The sequence below is a fragment of the Cornus florida genome, unplaced genomic scaffold (assembly GCF_030987335.1).
Source record: "Cornus florida cultivar Cherokee Brave unplaced genomic scaffold, ASM3098733v1 CherokeeBrave_3.0.0_Hap2_Chr02, whole genome shotgun sequence".
Classification (NCBI taxonomy): Eukaryota; Viridiplantae; Streptophyta; class Magnoliopsida; order Cornales; family Cornaceae; genus Cornus; species Cornus florida.
The window spans coordinates 47485526-47502771 of record NW_026775572.1 but is presented as its reverse complement, the minus strand read 5'-3'; the positions used below and the strand labels follow the sequence as shown (position 1 = coordinate 47502771).

The following is a 17246-nucleotide window of genomic DNA, read 5'->3' as shown; positions in this document are numbered from 1 at the left end:
AAATAATTTCGTTTATATATATTAAATTATATTTAATTAACTTACGAGGTGCCGAGGCATGCCGTAGAAAAGGTTTCTACGGCGAATTGTAACTACCCGTAAAAAATTCACAAGACACCATCGCCTGTCGTAGAAAAGTTTTTTACGGCGAAGTGTAACTACCCGTAAATAATCTCACGAGGTACCGACAGATGCCATAAAAAAGTTTTCTACGGCAAGTTGTAACTACCCATAAATAATCTGACGAGGTACAGAAGCATGCCGTAAAAAAGTTTTCTTAGGCGAATTTTAACTATTCGTAAATAATCTCACAAGGCATTGAACCATGCCGTAGAAAACTTTTCTATGGCAAATTTTAGGTACCCGTAAATAATATAAACCATTCTCATGACTTGCCATGTATGCCGTAGAAAAGTTATTTAAGGAGAATTTTCACTTATTTACGGTATTTCAAGCTCCCCGTAAATAAAATATATATATATATATATATATATATATATATATATACTTTATAAATAATGCACCCTTAATTAATTCCAGTTAATCATCCACTGCCTATAATTCACATCACTTTCAGTTATAATTCAATTCAATTCAAAAAACATACATATCCCATTAAATATATCAAAAGAGTTAAAACATTTTTACAATTCATCATTTATCAATGTTCTAAAACAGAAAGTTCATCCATTTGTCAAGAAAATCATCAATTTCTTAACACTTCTATTGAAAAATTGACAAACCTTCTAGCACTTGAGTTTCAATCTGCACTTGTCAAAAAACCACCTCACTGTACAAAATCCAAGGAAATAGCTGCAAAATCCACGGTACAAAATCCAAGAAAGTAACTGCATCACACAAGTCTCAAATTCAGAATGCTAATAAAAAAAGGAAATAACAAAATTATCATTTATGAATCAAACACAAACATTTTTATATATTTCAATTTTTTTCCCGGTGCTTCTCAGATCTGTATATTTGCTTTTTTGCCGTATTTTTTTTTTTATAGGATTAAAACATAAAATTCATAAATACTCTCTGCTTTGGATATTGGATTAGCAAGAACCTCTGTATCTAATTGATGGATAATGTCTATGAATTTTTTTTTTTTTAATGATTCGTATTGATTCAGGAACTCTCATCAAGAATTTATGCTTAATTGTTTATATACTATGCTGATGTTAATTCTATGATTTATTCATACACTCCAATTACAACAAGATCAGGGGATAAATGACAAGGACTGCACTTAATTTGAAAGATTTGTCTAGTTTTCGTTGTATGTGATATTAATGCCAAGGGTGTGTAGTTAACTGGGTTTAGATAGGAAAAAGGCTACAACAATTAATCCATATATAATTCATGCAACAGGCCATTAAAAATTCGTATTATCAGTCTATATTCATTGAATTATTGCAAACTAACATTTAAGGGTTGGAATAACCCCGGTCCCTAGATATTTAATACTCTCTCGTCGTTCAAGTCAAAGTAAAAAAGTATTGTCAAAATTGTATTGGACACCTCAACTAATTTTATTTGAAAAAGAATATAAAATATATCCAAAAATAATATGTCTCTACAACATGACATGTGCAACCGATTAATTTCAACCAATTGCACTTTAAAACCTTTCAAAAATCTCAAAACAAGGTTGGAAAATTTCCAATGGATTAGATTCTGCATGACAGAGTCTAGAGAGTTCTTAAACCAGGTGGAGAAATTCCAACTTGATCTCTTGACCACAAATCACAAAGCAAATGAAGGTAAAAAATAAATTCACCACCCTCAACCATGTATGTAGGAATATGCATTAATGTAGGAAAATAATAGAATCTAGCTTAACTTTCTAATTCATCTAACACTTCTACCTTGAAAAAAAAAATGTTAGCTAATTCAAGACAGGTTTGGGTTGGATTTTGGGTTGCAAAACATGGATGAATCCAAGCCTAGACCAAATTCCAAATAACACTGCCAAAACCCCAATTTTTTTCAATTGGGCTTTGGGTTTGCCCCGCTGAGTTATAGTCTTTATCATAGGATCGGGTCCTCTCAGAAGTTGTACCCAAAAAAATAATAATAATAATTAGAGAAAAAAAAAAAAAAAAAACACAGAGAACTCAATAAATGTTACAATGTAATACACCTTATTTTAACTTTTTGATCGTCTCCTCATCCTAGCTAACTAGTTTGTTCTTGCATAGACACAACATATCTTATATTTTTAATATATTGAATGTTTGAAATTATTTTACTGGGATTGATTCTCAAGAATCAGATATACTTCTTAAAATTATTCCCTACATTCATTGATGGTGAGTTCTTCTTTGACCGCATCGACCATTCGATCTTCTTCGGCTTAAGGTTTCTGATTATCATCTCCAACAATTGTGAGTTCTCCTACTTTTCCATGAAGGCCCCTCTTTCTCTCTCTACACACATACATGTATATACTTGTATCGCTTTATACTTTTCCAGAGACCGATGTGGTGGATTTATTTTTGGTTTGATGGCTATTGTTAGATTTGGTTTAAAGCTTATTTTATTGTTTTGTATATGATGATTTTTTTTTTTTCGAAGTTTTTAAAAAGAGAACATGGTGATGATGTTGATACAAAAGAAAGAACATGGTGCATGTGGTCCAAAAAATAATATAAATAAATAAATAAATAAAATTAGTGTATTAGGGATGGTACATGTTGTCCTCAAAATTATATGCATCAGGAACGTTCATAAAAACTGTCCTTAATATATAGAGTATTAGGGACAGTCTCTACCGTCCCTAAAATTTATTAGGGATGGTGTTATTTGGGACAGTAAATACTGTCCCTAAAAGTCGAGTTTTTTAGTCACGGTCATATTTTACCGTCCCTAAAGCTCTTTTGGCACGCAACAATTAGGGACGGACGGAATTTCTTTTCAAAATCTTGTTTCATTTTATAAACAACATATCAACAACTTAAAGGCACGTGACCCCCCTAAATATGAGTATAAAAAGCATTAAAATTGTGCAATCATAAAAGAAGCTTAGTATTTGACCTTTGTTGTAGACTTGAATCATAGAAATTCTGATTCTTCTGCTCCTAATGAATTGGTGATAATCAATCTTGTCAGGAAAAAATATTTCAAAAATGTAATGCCAACAAATACATAAAAAATTAGATCGTATGACTAATTTAAGAAAAGAGTTGGAATTTTTAGTACAAAAATTAACACGAAAGATTCAATTTAACTAACAAAATCGGCCTCAAGATTGTGGAATTTCCATTTATATTCTCCCAAAGGAAAATTTCAGGATGGGGGCAAAGACAACTGCAGCTCCACCTATTTTCAGAGAGTTGCTTAATGTCGTTGTTGCCAAGCTAAGTTTATTGTATTTTCACTCTACCCTCATAATCTCAGCTTCCCATCATACTTATAGATGAGACCATGGAGTGGCGGCAGCTTGTATTGAGGTTGGTGTGTAGAAAGAGCGAGCTGCTTTCTTAACGGCATGTTATTTGAAGAGGGTACGGAAAGCAAGAAAAGATGGAGCAGTCATATGTTGAACCGGGGTAGTAATCTAAGACAACTAGCAATCCTTTCACTGTTGTGTATCACTCACTCCCTCCCTACTAGCGTTCTTCCTTTGTCTTCTCTAAAGAAGGGCAAGGTTTGGATGTGCTCTAGATGCCCTTTATAATGCAATTTTTTTTTTCCCCCCCGCAAAGGATGTAAAGAAAATAATATATATATATATATATATATATATATATATATCGATAAAAATAATAGTACAATTATTATCTTTCTTCCGCCCTAACAAAATTAAACTGCAAATGGTTATTTTTCCAATTAACTAGCTTTCAGAAATATTGTTCTTCTAAATTCATATATACTCTAATTAACCTCATCTATTGGTTACATTTTTATTTTACAATGGTCTGACATAATTATTGACCTTTTCTCTACCTTCCCATTTTTCTTAGAAATACTTTTTTCTATTTTTGATTTCTACAAATGAAACTTTTTTAGTAAGTTTTAGTGAATCATTCCCATCTCTAATTCTACAATTCCTTCAACATCTATATAATGCTACAACATCTATATAATGGTATTATGTTCTCTGTTATGTCCCTTCTCATTCAACTTCCTATCATTTATTTTTTCTTATTCATTTTTGTTGGCTTCCTCTAGCATGTCGAGTAGTCAGACCCATACTCCAAAAGATGCACCTTGTTCCATTCACGTTGTGTCCACCCTGGTGCAATTTTCTATAGAACAGATTTGATAGCTATTATAGATAAAAAAAAAACCACATAACAAGAAAGACATATCAAGAAAAAACAAATACACAACCGATTGTAAACTATTACCACCAGTTTTTTGCGTAGTATAACATAAACATAAAAATTACATTCACAATATAAAAATACATATCCATGCTAAAAAGACATGTCTAAGTTGGTGAGTAGAGGATTAATGTACCTTAGGACTAATAATTCTCAAATGGTCTTATTCCGAACTTCTTCAAGTTTCTTCAAAATCTTTGTTGGAGTTATGTCTAATTCATCTGCAATTTTTCGTTGCAGATCCAGCAACAATGTAAGGAACTGCTCACACAAATCTCTATCAATCACATCCTACAAAACCATTTCAAAATTTCAGTTTTATTCCAACATTAATTGGAAAGACCGAGCAGGAAAAAATGAATGCCAAATTTCTCAACATATTAGAATAATTAAGATGCAGAATTACTAAGATACATGTTGCCACTTAAAAAATAATAATAATAAATAAATAGAACAATAATATAATGCCAGCCCAAGCATTCAATATAATGAACTATTATTAATAGTGGTGGTATTATCAGCAGCAGCAGCAGTTCTAAGCACTGGCCAATACCTCTAACTGGAATTGTTTTAGTTCAAGTTTGACATGCTAACACTCAACTAAACACACAGGAAATGTGACAAATCTTTGAAAAAAACAATTAATAATAATAAACACAGTTGTTTCTTCCCATTTTCGATTGGAAGACTCAAATCTATGTGACCTATGAAGAACAAAAGCTTTTGCAAATGAGCCATTTCCATAGTGTATGGTTGATACTAAAACGTTTTTATAGGTCTCCAACACTACTTCAATGTATCAATACGTTGAGAACATATGTTTTTGATTTTTAATAGTTCTTTAATAATTCAAGACCCAAGTCAAAACATATCTTTAACATTGATAAGCAGACTTCTTAGTGAATCATTCCCATCTATAAATCTACAATTTATATAATTTGCTTTTAGAGATGTGTGTGAGAATGGGATTATGAAAACACTTTTATCATTGTCATATATAGTGAAGGCTTCACTATTTATTCTTCTTAGGACTTAAGAAACTGAATATTTTATCATAACCATTCCAAATAAATGAATAAAATATATCATTCATTATAAATATTCAACTCAAATTCCACATTCCAACTAAATATTAGTTGCCGCCAACTCAAAATAACATCTAATTTTCAAGTATCATCACTCCACCATAACAAATGTAGGAAATATACCTCAAAAAAATTAGTCACATCTAAGAACAAATAACAAACATCATTAACCAAAACCAAAACACAAAATTAAACAAACATTTAAAGGGCAAAACTCATGTGCACCATAAATAACCATTCAGTATGTAAAAAGACTTGTCTAGTACACCAATGTTCATTTAACTAATGTATTAACTATAATCTATACACCATTGTTGAAAACATCATCCATGAACCACCAAAACTTAGTTAAAGCATCTCCATGTGTGAAGTCAGCCCGGCACCTATGTAATTTACAAAAAATATTATTCCAAATGTAAATATATACACTCAAACAAAGCAATATTTAGACATGTATAAATAATAAATCTCTTTAATCTAATTAATAAAATAAAATCCCCAGCAAGGCTTAATATAATAGCCAAGAAAAGCTCTCTATCTCATTAAAATCTTAGTTCCTCAAATAAGTACGAATCAACCAACTATATGAAAAGTAGCAACCCATACCACCACCAAAACTAATATTAATTACTCAAATAAGTTTCATTCTTAGCTAAATATTCAAACTTAGCAGGCAGGAATTTTTAAAAAAAGAAATGCCCATAAATACAATCAATATGGAAATATGGGACAACATCTATCATTCTTCTTTCACTTTCAAGAATACAAATGAAACTAACTCATGAAATTCAAAATCTACCACAAAATGTTGATCTTCAAGATCAGTTAAGTTGGATATTAAGTGTTGAACTTCTAAATAATTGAGAATTGGGTAGTAAATACAATGTATGCAGGTGGGAGATCAGAGCAGGTGGTAATAAATGCAGTGTATGCAGGTGGAACCTAAAATGCGTTATTTATTGTATATGTATTTATTTTTAAAATCTCTAAGTTTTTAGAGCAGATGGGAAAATTCATGAACCTCCACAACATGGATTGTTTTCGCACCGCTCACTGTTAAGCTTCTTTCCATGTTTATATGTCTATATGGTCCAGTGTTGGTCCTAAATCTTTATGGTCATTATCCATAATAAATTTAGGGATATGTTGGAAATAAAATAGCAAGTCCTAATCAGAATTTCTGATTGCTAATGAACTGCATTGCTGAATATGTTTTAGAGAGAGAAATTCTTATATGTTGTATAATATTCATGCAGTACTTGTAATATCAACTCTCTGGGAAGGTAAAGAGAGCATGTCAATTATCACAACTCACATACATTAGGGACTTTGATGAATGTTTGTTTTAATTTTGCCCATGCCAGTAGGGTTTGAAACCCGTCTTCTTCTTCTTCTTCGTTTTTTTTTTTTTTTTTTTTTTTTGAATGTTGGTACCATTTTCTACCTAGTTGGATACTCTCAATCTTCTATAGTTCTATTTGATACTTTTGACAATACATAACACATTAGAGAAGGCTATTAGATAGAACATGTGTCCATCTAAGTTGAATACACAAAGAATATCTTTTAATTTTTAAGTTTTACTAAGTAATAAACAACAAATATCTTTAGCAACCAATTGGAATTGAGCATTTTAGGAGCAGATCCAAAACTGCTTGCAAACTCAGAAAATAAATAATGAAAATCAGAAATTTGAAATGGGACAACACTAAATTTCAATAAAGGGAAGAACAAGAACAAAAAGGATAGCAAAATATATTTTTAATGATATCATTAGATCATTGATTAAATTTTTCTGTCTTCTTTTTTTTTTGAATTTATGTTATACAGAAATTTCATTTATTGATATGATTCTAATATTAAGAAGAAAAGACTGAGAAATGAAAAAAAAACTCCCAAACAGAGTACAAAAAATGTAATTAATGTGAAAACCTTTGGCATCTACCTACATACCATCATAAGAAACAAAGAAATGAAACATGAAAATTAAATAAGATGAAATAATTGTTATTCCAAGTCATCACATCCCCAACCCAACTCTGAACAATCAAACTCCAAAAAACAAGCATATCTATTACATAGAATTATATAAATGTAGGCAAAAAAAAAAAAAAATTCTTCATAAATACGCAATACAATTAGTGTTATGGGAAAATTTATTCCATTATCAGTTAAATTGAAATCATCTCATAGGACAGGAAATTCAACAAATTGTATACAAATATAAAAAAATAATGGAAATTTAGGTTTTGACCTGGTGGCGGTTGTGAACGTTGTTGTAGTATGGATAGGGGTGCTAGAGAGGCGATCTCAAAATCCCACCGAGAGAAAGATAGCGTTCTAAAATATGCCCCAGATCTCTCTGATTCTCTGTCCAAACTGAAACCGCAGTATTTTGAGAGAGAAAAGAGAAAAGAAGAGTACTCGAGAGAGAAGTAGAATGAGGCAACGCTTGAAAGTCTTGAACGAGGGTAGAAATACGACAAGTATACAAATCAAGGTGAATGAAGGTTGTGGTCAGTGGAATCAAGGACTGTGGCGGTCGGCGTATCATGTTCTAGGGCTTCTCTTTGCGAAAGGACTGAAGAAAAATTAGGGGGATTGGTTTTTGTTTTTGTTTTTTCAAGGTTTCCTATGTGCGTAAGGGGGGGTTTTGGTAGGAATAAACATTTTCTTCTCCAGGTGGTATAAACAAATAGCTCGCTCAAATAGATCAAATCAAGAATCAGTTCACAGACACACACAAACACACACACACATATATACAAACATATGTGCATAAAAATGTATAGATATAGAGGAAATTTTGTGAAAAAGATTAGACTGATAATGGAAAGGATGAGAGGCAACTGTAACAAGGTACGTACCGTCGTCCATGGTGGCTCGATTCAACTTCAATTTTTGGTCGCTGGTTGAAAACCCTAACCTCTTCGCTGGTCGCTAACGGAATGATCGACATCGTCCGGAGTCAAATCTGAGAAAGATGAGTTTAGGAAATCAAGCTTTCTTTCCTCAAATTACTGCCATCAACACGGTTCGTCCAAAGAAATCAATAGATGAGAGATTCGGGTCTCTCTCTTTCCACACTCTCGTTGAAGCTTCTCTAGGGAAGAAAAACTCTGAAATGGGTTTTTTCTTTTTTTTTTTCTTTTTCTTTCCGCCTATCTACTTTGGAACTTTGGCGGGGGAGTGAAATTTTTTTCGTTGGAAAGTATTTTGGTGGGCTTTTTCCTTTTTTGTCCGGCTATTTTGGTGGGAATTTATTTACGGCGCAAAAAAGGCGCCTTAAGTGTGAAATTTATTCACAAACTCTTTAATACACCGTAAAAGAACTTAAATTCATTTTTTAAAATATATTTTTTAACCAATTTTATTAATTGTGCCTATTTAATTTGGTGGGCAAGTGTTATTACTTATTTACGGGAAAAAAAAATGCCTTAAATGTGAAGTTTTCAACGAAAAACATTTATACCATTAAAAGTGTACAAATATGCCGTCGATATATCTAAATATTCACGATCTCTGTAATACACCGTAAAAATATTTTTCTACGACGATTCTACTAAATCCTTGTAAAAGCATGTCCTATAACGTAACAATTATAAGGATTCTTTTAAAAACTCTGTAAATGATGGTAATCACGAGGCAAAATAAAGAAGCCCCGTAAATACTATGTCGTAAAAGCCCACATTTCTTGTAGTGGCATTAATGCGTATGTGTGTTAGTAATGTTAAGGGTAAAGAAGGAATTTGGACAAATTTCTAGCACTTAGGCCCCACCATTGCACTAATAGTATAAAAGAGGAGATTAGATATTTTGGAGGACATTTTCCTCCCATTTCCAGCTGTAAGAGTCTCTCTCGTTTCTTCTATTTCTTCTCTTTTTCTTTTTCATCTCATTTTGGAAGCTTAAACCAAGGATTTGATCTAGTTGCCCTTAGATTTTGGGGAAGTAATAGCTGGAAAAGTTGGAGAGCTTCTTAAGATCTATCTTCCGGTGGTGTTTATTTTTAGTTTGGTGCACACTCATCCTTGGGCTGAAATTAGGGCTTTTTTTCTAAATGAGGTAGGGGTGTTTAACTAGCATTTTCTCTTGCTATATAAGTAATTAGTATGATTTCCTTGAATTAAGCATGCTTATATAAAACAATTTTGTTTCAATTGCACGTATTTATGCTTATATATGACGATGCCTTAGCTAAAACTTCAGAAAAAGATTATGAATGATGGATTAAGTATTCTTGAAGTTAAAATTGAACCATAGAAAGTGTGAATGTAGTAAATGGGGTTGCTTGAATGAAATTTTAAAGGGGCTATTTGGCTAATTTTAAGGGATTGTTTGGTTGATTTAAGGGATTGTTTTGTTTATTGTTAAAGGACTGTTTTTGCTGATTTTAAGGGAGATGTAGCATGTGTAAATAAGGTAAAGAGACTGTTTAAATGAATTTTTATAAGGAGTTGCATTGCTCCAATTGCTACAAAAAATTTAGCACATGTTCTTATACATGTTCAGTACCTCTCAAATAAATTTTACAATTTTTGTATAGGTAGTTATTTTTATAAAAATTCAGGAATAGCTGTTGTCCTGTTACCCTAGTTTGAAAACTGATTTTTGAGAAAGTTTACGAATTTTATTTTAGGAGGTTGTGTTGCTCAAAATACAACGAAATTTTTAATGTAACTTCTAATGTGACTTTACTACACCTAATAAAAATTTGATGATTTTGAGCCATGTAATTAATGTTTTAAAAATCCGACATTTCATGTTGTTCATCTTTTTATTATTGCTGGAAAACAGATTTTTGGATAATTTATTTCACTATCATATTGATACCGGATCATGGAAAAACTTACTAGTTTTATACTCCCATATGTCTACCTTCAAAATAAATTTAGTTTGCCCAATTTGGATGTCAAACAAATTTTCTACAAATTTTGAAGTATCCCTGCCAGAGTTTCTTCGAACTAAAGATCACTGTTTTACTTTTAGAAACTGATTTAAATGGGGAACATTTGACTTTCGTGAGTGGTTCAGCGATGTTTCATTATGAGTCTAGTTTCTAAATCCTTTTTATTTTCGCCGTTTCAATCTGAAATGAATTTTTTTACGAATTTTTCAATAACTGTTGCGCGGAATTCCTTTAATTAGGTGATGACTTGAAATTTGCTATGTAAATTGTCATATGAATTGAATTACTTATGGTAATTAATTTTAGTATAAGGTCTTGAAAATTGTGAGGTATTGTATTTAGTATGCCAAATGATTGAATTCAAGCCTATGTGACTTTATTTTTATTATTGTGTTAAATGACATGTGGAAACTATTTTGAATTGAAGAATTATACATTTTATGAATAGAGACATGCCATAACATTCAATGAACATACATGCACTTCATGGTATGAGTGTGTGGTGATGTATGTGGGAATGTGGACATTGAATTTGTGAAGTTTGTGAAGAAAAGATTTTCTCAAACCCGGTAGTTGGGGAGCTACCCCTTTGCTGGTGGTGCTAGCTAGTTAATAGGGACACATGAGGTACGCGTAAGTAATTTAGCGACTTGGGCCCCAAATGGTAGTTGGAAGTTACCCTCTGATGAGCGCTAAAAAGTGCGTATTTATCTATCATACTTTACCATTTTAGATTGATTTCGTATTATTTCCATTTTCAGGCACTTATCCCGAAAATAAGCTAACTCAGCCAAATAAGAGCTTAATTGAAGTAATTCTGGGATTAAACAAAGAAAGGGGCAAAGTGGAGAAAGAAGGAAGCAAATGAAGCCAAAGGTGGGAAGCAACAAAGTTCGATCGATCCAAGTTCAAGGTTCGATCGATCAAATAATGATCGATCTCAGCACTTCAAGATAGATCCAAGCCTTGGCCCAAAAGCATAAAGTCCAAAAGTTCGATCGATCCAACACCACCCTTCGATCGATCGAACACTTTTGTCCTTATTCAAATGATTGATCCTATTCACAGCTGTACCACCCACTAACCACTTTTGTCCTTTTCCCAAAAATATCTCCCAAAATATCTCAGATTTGTCTTTGCCCAAAAAGCTCAGCCAGTTGGATCGTTTTAGCCTAAGTTCGATAGATCTCAGCCAGTTCGATCGATCCAAGTCCAAGGTTCGATCGATCGAAATTCCTTTAGTGCGAAAAAGTTAAATTTCCAGCTTGTGCAATCCGTCCTGTATCCAATCATTAGAGAATATTCTTTGCATGACCCCAGCTCATTTTGTTTGCCACTTGACCTACCTATAAAAGGAATATGATGCACTTTTTGAGCATATAGACTATTCTACGGTTTAATCTCTTGGGGAGCAAGCTTAGAGGAGGAGGAGGCTAGAGACACCATTGGAGACTCTTCATCAACCAAGGAGCAAATCTCTTCTATAAAGTTAGCCCTTGAGGGTTGGAGCAACATCACCATGAGTGGCTAAACATCCTCTTAGGGCTAGAGTTAGCCCCAAGCATGCTTTCTATATCTTAATCTTGTGTATTATTGAGGGATTAGTGTTGTAATTAATGTTTTGACATTTTGATATATATAGATCTTGTTTATTCAATGATTTATGTGGTTTAATGCTTCTAATTGATCATTGCATTCTATCCATATATCTATGTATGCTAAGAATAGATGTTCATGTGTTTGCCTCTATTTCTTAAGTTATTGATGCATGTCTATGTGTATTCATACTATAGATTTAAAGATTGTCAAAACATTGTACTTAAAAGAATGCTCTTGTGATTTTCTAGATGGTCCATGCTCATTTCTTGATGGATTATGTCTCTCCCTTAGCTTAATTAGTTGAATTTCATGTCATTAGCTTAATTATAGTGTAGTGATAGCATAGTTGTTAGATGAGTAGACAATCCATGCTAGTTGTTTGATGTTCCATACTTTTGAATGCAAGTAGCATATGTCTCTAACCTTGTAGTGTATTTGGTGTAGTGATAGCATAGTTGTTAGATGAGTAGACAATCTATGCTAGTTGTTTGATGTTCCATACTTTTGAATGCAAGTAGCATATGTCTCTAACCTTGCAGTGTATTTGGCTATGAGCTTAATGAAAGGATTAATGACTTGCTAGATATGTTGTGCTTTTCACATGCTATTTAGACAATATATACTTAATTGCTAGATATATTGTGCTCTTCACATGTTGATTAGACAATGTATACTTAATTGGTCACCCTTACTAATTGAATTAACCAAACACACACACACACACACCATTATTGCAACACACATTACCCTCATTAGTCACTAGTTGGAAGTGTAGAAAAGCATTACTTGGTGGTGATCTCTAAACCCCAAGATTTCTCTCTCTCTTACTTACTCTTTGTTACATTCAATTACTTAGTTTAATTTAGTTACACTCTAGTTTAATTAACCAACCAACTATTTGTTTGATCACTCGATATACTAACCCTAATTGCGATTCCACAATCAAGTACGACTCTAATCCTTTGGGATGATCCCTACTCACTTTTGTTACTTTAGTAATAGTGTTGGTAGTGGTTTTTATAAATTTAAACTTGACCCAAAAGGCTTTTCTTGAACCACACATTCACTACATCAATTTGGCGTGCAAGGAACGGCTTTACATCGTCAAATTTTGGCGCCGTTTGTATTTGTGAAATTCATTAGGAATTAGTACTCTTTTGATCGTGTTTTACTTTATTTTTATTTTTCTTTAGATTACTTATTGTGTTTGTTTATCTTTGACAAGGAGCATTGAGCTAGGAGGCAAGCAAATGAGCCATCAAGCAAAGAAGCTAAGTAAGCAAGGAAGAGTGCTAAAAGTAAAAAAAAAAAAAAAAAAAAAAAAAAAAAAAAAAAATAAAATAAAATAAAATTTGCTAAGCTAAGCTTTAAATTTGGAGTTGAAGTGCTAAAGGACCTTTGTGAGACTTTCTTACTCAATCCCTTAGTTAAATCGTCGGCCCGCGTGGGGGCTTATTTTTGAATTCTTAGATAAATCGTGAGCCCGCGTAGAGACAATTTACTTTTCTTTGCGTTATTATCAAAACATGGGAGTATGAGAACATTGTATGCGGAGGAAGTTTATTGATTGTTGATTTGTTGCGAAGGAGGAGTGCTTACTTTTTGTGGTGCTTTGTGTGTCATTTGTAGTCTTGTATAGACCTTGTCCTGTCATAGAGGGTAATATTGCCTACTTAGACCCACGCTTCATGCAAAACTTACTTCTTAATCAACATGACCCCGGAGTTCAAGCTCTAATTCCTCTAATGGTCCTTTGTGATCATTATAATCTTCATGCATACCATGCACCTACTTGCATTGTGTTGCCTAATTTTAAGGCTAATCAATATGAGATCAAGCCTGAGACCATTCAAATGTGTCCACTCTTTTATGGCTTGGATAAAGAGGAACCATATAGGTATCTTAATGAATTTCTTGAACTGTGTTCCACCATGAGGTACATGGATGTCCCAGAGGAAGTCCTTAAATTACTCCTCTTCCCTTTCACACTTAAAAATAAAGCAAAACATTGGTTCAATACTCTAGGGGTGAATTCAATAACATCTTGGGCACAAATGCAAAATGAGTTTTTAAAATAAATTTACCCCATAAGTTTGACCAATGTAATGTGCGCTTTAATTAGAGAATTTTCTCAAATGGAAGGAGAGTTATTGCATGACGCTTGTGAAAAATTGAATGACTTGCTAAGAAAGTATCCACACCATGGTATTCCAAAATGGCAAGTTGTCCAATACTTCTATGAAAGCCTATCTGACATGTAAAAGGACATTGTTGATACCTCATGTGGAGGTTCATATTTTGGAAAACATGAAGAGGTACATGCTTTGTTGATTATTGAATTGGTTATATCATTGGGGTAATAGTGCATTGAAAGCTTTCATCTTGATAAAAGTGGATAACAAACCCTTTTCATTGAGTAGCCGGGATTCTAGCCTCATCAAACACTGAATTTCTCGTGCCGAAAGATGGAGGGCCTAAACTCTAGGTTAATAATTGAACTATTCAAAAAAAAAAAAAAAAGAAGTTGTTGCAAAAGCAAATAAAAAAGTGAGGACTTCTCCTAAAAGGTGAGAAGTGAGAAATGATTAGATAGAGGTTATTTTAATTTGTAGCCTAGTTGATTTAAGCTTGTAAGTCCTTAGGGGTGTTTGAACACCTAGTGCCCTAGAGCCGTCCGGTTTGGGAGTCATTGACCTAACGCTCGACTTCATAGATCGCTAGAAAGCTTAATAGATCACTACATTGCACAATGCTTCCATCTTTGATCCTATAGGATAGTTATGAAAAAAAAAAAAATTAAAAATAAATAAATTCGAGTGAAAAGAATAAGCGCACCTAGATCAATAAAGCTTTAATAAAAGGTCCACTCTTTGTCTTGATGATCAGGACTAGATTTGTGTGCTAGTTTGAGAGTAAGGATGTGATCATTTTTTTAGTTGGCTTAGATAGCAACATATTTGATGCCGGTCCACTCAAAAAGGATTCTAGTGTTGTTTTGATTTGCATGATCATTTTCTTGATGTGTAGAGGACCATACTTGTTTGTTTGATGTTGAGATTTTGGGAGATTGCTTAGAAGGAGTTGAAAAATTGCATACTTGAGGTAGTTTTCTCCCAATGCTTGTTTGCAATATTGATGCCTCTTTAGTGAGAATGAGCTTAATGTTTGTGGGTATCATTTCTGGAAACCCTCACGGGACTTCACTCGTCCACTAGGGGTAACCTAGGGGTTTAAAAGGCTTGTTACATATGCTAAATGCAATCATGTTTTCTACGAATGTGGCGTTATCCATTTATTGCTTTCTAGTTCATAGTTATATAGTTGTTCATTTCATTCCTTTACTTTGTAATTCATTGCTAGGGACTAGCAATATTTAAGTTTGGGAGTGTGATGAGCACCGAAAAGTGCGTATTTAAACCCCTTAAGCTTTGGTATTTTAGGACTTTTATCTATTTTACTTTTCTGTTTTAGACTAATTTCATGCTATTGTCCTTTTTAGGTGCTTATCCCCAAAATAAGCTAATTCAACCAAATAAGAGTTTAAAATAAGCTAAGTCAAGCCGGATAGAAGAAATGAGCAAAGTGGAAGCAGAATGAAGCAAAGTGTGGAAATCAGCATGTTCGATCGATCTTAAGAACACTCCGATCGATCAAACATTCATCGATCTAGACTCTTCAAGATGGATCCAAGCTCTTTTGTCCTTATCCAAAGATCCCACAAAGTTCGATCGATCCAACAATTCTCAGATTGATCAGAAAGATTCCATCTTATCCTGTTGTATCACCCTACCTAACACTTTTGTCTCTTTCCCCAAAATATCTCAGATCTGTCTTTATCCAAAAAGGCACCGCTATGGAAGGATCGATCCAGCTAAAGTTTAATAGATCTCAGCCAAGTTTAATCGATCTCAACATAGGTTCGATCGATCGAACCCTCTCAAGTGCGAATTAAATTAATTTCCAGCTTATTAAAAGTTGTCTCATTGTGCAATTATTGGAGGAGCCCTTGTGTACAAGCCTAGACCATTGGGTGTAACATTTGAGCTACCTATATAAGGATTATGAGCCACTTTTACATATATACTTTGAGGAGTTGATAGATACAATTTTTTGTTATTTTTAGAGAGGAAGAAAAAAGAAGAGGAGGCTAGAGACACATTCTTAGGAGGTCTTCCATCTACTTCAAGAAGAAGAGCATTTCTACCATGGAGATAGCCCTTGAGGGTTGGGCGACACTATTCATGAGTAGCTAGACATCCTCTTGGGGCTAGAGTTAGCCCTAAGCATGATTTCTTTACCTTGATTTATGTATTTTTGAGGGGATTTATGTTGTAATACATGTTTTGACATCTTTATATACATAGATCTTGTTTATTCAATGATTTGTGTGGTTTAATTCTTCCAATTAATCATTTCATTCTATTTATATGTCTATGTATGCTAGAATAGATGTTCATGTGTTTATCTCTATCTTTTGTGTTGTTGATGTATGTCTATGTGTGTTGATGCTATAGATCTAGAGATTGTCAAGACATATTGCTTAATCGAATGCTTTTGTGGTTTATTTGATGGTTCATACTCATTTCTTGGTGGATTGTACCTCTCTCTTAGTTTAATTAGTTTAATTTTCATGACATTAGCTTAGATGTAGTGTAGTTACCTTAGTTGTTAAATGGGAAGACAATCCATGTTTGTTGTTTGATGTTCCATACTTATAAATGCAAGTAGTATATTTCTTTAATTATGTGATGTGTTTGGATTGTGAGCTTAAAGGAAGGATTAATAGCTTAGTTTGATATATTGTTCTATTCATTATGTTGTTTAGACAATATACACTTAATTGGTCATCCATGCTTGTTGAAACAACCACACACACTCACTATTGTTGCAACATATGTTTTTCCCCTCATTAATTATGAATTGAGTGCATAGAAAAGTGATGCCTCGTGGTGATCTCTAAGTCCTAAGACCTCTCTCTCTTGTTTTCTCTATCCTTTAATTACTTGTTTTATATTGAGTTTGCTTAATTTTAATTGTAGTTTAATCAACCAAACAATCTACCTTTGATCACTCGACCTACTAACCCTAAGTATTGTTTTTATTACTAGTAGCCCTCTAATCCCTTGGGATGATCCTTACTCACTCTTGCTACGTTAGTAGTAGTGGTGGTAGTGATTTTTATAAATTTAAAATTGACTCAAAAGGCTTTTCTTGATTCGTGCATTCACTACATTATTTTGGCGTATAGGAATGCCCACCGTCAATAAGCCACCTTATTCTCAAGTTTTTTGGCCCTCTTATCAAAGTATTCGATTGATTTAAGCT

The 17246-nt window shown here is 33.1% G+C and overlaps 1 long non-coding RNA gene across 3 annotated transcripts; it reads right to left on the bottom strand.

Moving 5' to 3' along the window:
• Positions 1-594: 594 nt before the first annotated feature.
• LOC132294904 (uncharacterized) lies at positions 595-8718 on the bottom strand. 3 transcript variants are annotated; one of them, XR_009478233.1, is made up of 4 exons: positions 8281-8718; positions 7668-7792; positions 4465-4619; positions 595-848 (listed from the first exon to the last, which is right to left on the bottom strand). It is a non-coding gene; the product is annotated as an uncharacterized LOC132294904 (long non-coding RNA). The 3 variants fall into 3 exon arrangements; XR_009478235.1 differs by lacking the exon at positions 7668-7792 and adding an exon at positions 3037-3080 and having other exon boundaries at positions 8281-8717; XR_009478234.1 differs by lacking the exon at positions 7668-7792 and having other exon boundaries at positions 8281-8706.
• Positions 8719-17246: the final 8528 nt, after the last annotated feature.